General features: G+C 58.1%; 1 long non-coding RNA gene across 1 annotated transcript; it reads right to left on the bottom strand.

Annotated features, from left to right (window-relative positions):
• Positions 1 to 1,000: 1,000 nt before the first annotated feature.
• Positions 1,001 to 1,712, bottom strand: LOC139793644 (uncharacterized). The gene is made up of 2 exons (XR_011724686.1): positions 1,328 to 1,712; positions 1,001 to 1,236 (listed from the first exon to the last, which is right to left on the bottom strand). It is a non-coding gene; the product is annotated as an uncharacterized lncRNA (long non-coding RNA).
• Positions 1,713 to 2,671: the final 959 nt, after the last annotated feature.

Here is a 2,671-nt window from a genome sequence, read left to right as displayed (position 1 = left end):
CCCTGGTTTGGTTCTTCAGTTGTTCTCTTCCAGTTGGATTCTGGCCTAGGTTCCCCCAGAAGCTGTGGCTGCCCCATCCCTGGCAGTGTTGAAGGTTGGATGGGGCTTGGAGCCCCCTGGGCTGGGGGAGGGGTCCCTGACCATGGCAGGGGGGGCACTGGGGGGGATTTAAAGTCCCTTCCAACCCAAACCACTCTGGGATTCACCTTTCTGAAGGGTGAATTCAGCCTGGAGAAGATTCCAGGGGGACCTTAGAGCTGCCCCCCAGTCCCTGAAGGGAACCTCCAGGAAGGCTGCAGAGGGACTTTTCATCAGAGTGTCCAGTGACAGGACACGGGGAGATGGTTTCCAACTGAAGGAGAAGAGGCTGAGCCTGGAGCTTAGGAAGAAGTTCTTCAGCAGGAGGGTGCTGAGACTCTGGAACAGATTGCCCAGAGAAGCTGTGGCTGCCCCCTCCCTGGAGGGGTTCAACCCCAGGTTGGAGGAGGCTTGGAGCAACCTGGGCTGGGTTTGGGGGATTTCCCTGGGCTGAGCTGGGGAAGCAGCTGCTGCAGGAGTCTCAGGAGGTCCTTCCACCCCTGTCCTCATCTGATCCAAGATCCAAGCCCCCTGCTCAAGCAGGGCAGGTAAAGCTCAGGGCCACCACCAGTCAGGTTTCAGTATCTCCACAGATGGGGTCTCTCTGGTTGAACTTGTTTCTGTGTTCAACCACTCCCACAGGAAAAAAACCAACATTTTCCTGCATTTGAATGGAATTTCCCAATCTGCTTCTTGTCACTGGGCACTGCTGAGGAGAACCTGGCTCCACCTTCATGGTGAGAAGATGAGTTCAGGATGATGGGTAACAGACAGGAATCAGTAGAATTGTAACCTGGGACCTGACTTGGGCTGACTGGGACCTCCTGGAGAAACTGCTCAGAGCAATCCCCTGGGTCAGGGCTCTGGGAGCTGGGGGGAATCAAGAGAATTGGTTGATATCCAAGCACCACTTCCTCCAAGCTCAGGATCAGCGTGCCTCTTGGAGGCAGAAACCAGGGCAGGGGAGTGGGAGAGCTGCAGGGCTGGAGCTCAGCTGGAAGGGGAAAGTTCTTGGCAGGGGAAGATCAGGTCAGAGTGAAGCAACCACAAGTCCACGGGTCCTGGTGTGATGCATCCAGGAGGAGCTGGCAGAAGTCATTCCTGGGCCACTCTCCATCATCTCTGAAATGTCCTGGAGAAAGGTGAGGTGCCTGAGGACTGGAGGAGAGGCAGTGTCACCCCAGTGTCACCCCAGTGACAAAAAGGGGAAGAGGGGTGACCCAGGAAACCACAGGCCCATCAGCCTCACCTCCATCCTGGAGAGGTGATGGAACAGATGGTTCCGAGCATCATAGAATCACAGAACCACAGAATGGGCTGGGTTGGAAGGGACCTCAGAGCTCATCAAATCCAACCCTTGCTCCACTCCCCCCGTGGTTCCCAGCCCATGGCACTGAGTGCCACATCCAGGCTCTTTTGAAATATCTCCAGGGATGGAGAATCCACCCCTTCCCTGGGCAGCCCATTCCAATGCCTGATCACCCTCTCCACAAAGAAATTCTTTCTAATGTCCAACCTAAACCTCCCCTGGCACAACTTGAGACCTCTTGTGCCCTCTTGTCTTGCTGAGAGTTGCCTGGGAAAAGAGCCCAACCCCCCCCTGGCTCCAACCTCCTTTCAGGGAGTTGTAGAGAGTGATGAGGTCTCCCCTGAGCCTCCTCTTCTCCAGCCTCAACACCCCCAGCTCCCTCAGCCCTTCCTCACAGGACTTGTGCTGGATCCCTTCACAGCCTATGCATCATCTGAGTGCCATCTCAAAGCACCTGGAGGAAAAGAAACTTGGAAGGGGTCAGCATGGGGGGGTCACATCTGGCCAAGCTGATGGCTCTTGCAGTGACACGGCTGTGACACGGGTGGGTGGGTGGGTGGGCAGAGGGTGGTGCCCCCCGTGGCTTCAGTGAGGATTCTGACCCCATCTCCCACGGCACCCGCAGGGGGAGGGGGTGCACAGGGGGTGGGTGCACAGAACACAGAGGTCGTGGTCAGGGAGAGTCCAGCTGGAGGTCAGGAACTCGTGGTGCTCCTCAGGGTCAGCCCTGGGTCCAGTCCTGGTCAGTGTTCCCACCAGTGACCTGGTGAAGGGACAGTGTCCCCTCAGCTGGTGACAGGGAGCTGGGGTGGGTGTGGGACACCCCAGAGGGCTGTGCTGCCATCCAGCAGGACCTGGACAGGCTGGACAGCTGGACAGAACCAGAACCACCTGAGGTTCACCAAGGGCAAGTGTAGGGCCCTGCACCTAGGGGGGAACAGCCCCAGGGACCAGGACAGGTTGGGGGTGACCTGCTGGGGAAAGACCTGGGAGTCCTGGTGGCCACCAGGTGACCACGAGCCAGCACTGTGCCCTGGTGGCCAAGGCCAATGGCATCTTGGGGTCCATCAAAAAGAGTTTGGGCAGCAGGATGAGGGGGGTTCTCCTCCTCCTCTGCTCTGCCCTGGTGAGGCCACGTCTGGAGAACTGGGTCCAGTTCTGGGCTGCTCACAAGGAGAGGGAGATGCTGGAGGGAGGCCAGTGCAGATGGATGGACTGGAGGGAGAATCTGAGGGAAGGGAGATGGCTCTGAGCAGCCTGGAAGAGACTGAGGGGGGAATCTCA

The sequence above is a fragment of the Heliangelus exortis genome, chromosome 2 (genome assembly GCF_036169615.1).
Source record: "Heliangelus exortis chromosome 2, bHelExo1.hap1, whole genome shotgun sequence".
NCBI classification, from domain to species: domain Eukaryota; kingdom Metazoa; phylum Chordata; class Aves; order Apodiformes; family Trochilidae; genus Heliangelus; species Heliangelus exortis.
The sequence above is the reverse complement of the archived record's forward strand: the minus strand, read 5'-3'. Positions and strand labels throughout refer to the sequence as shown.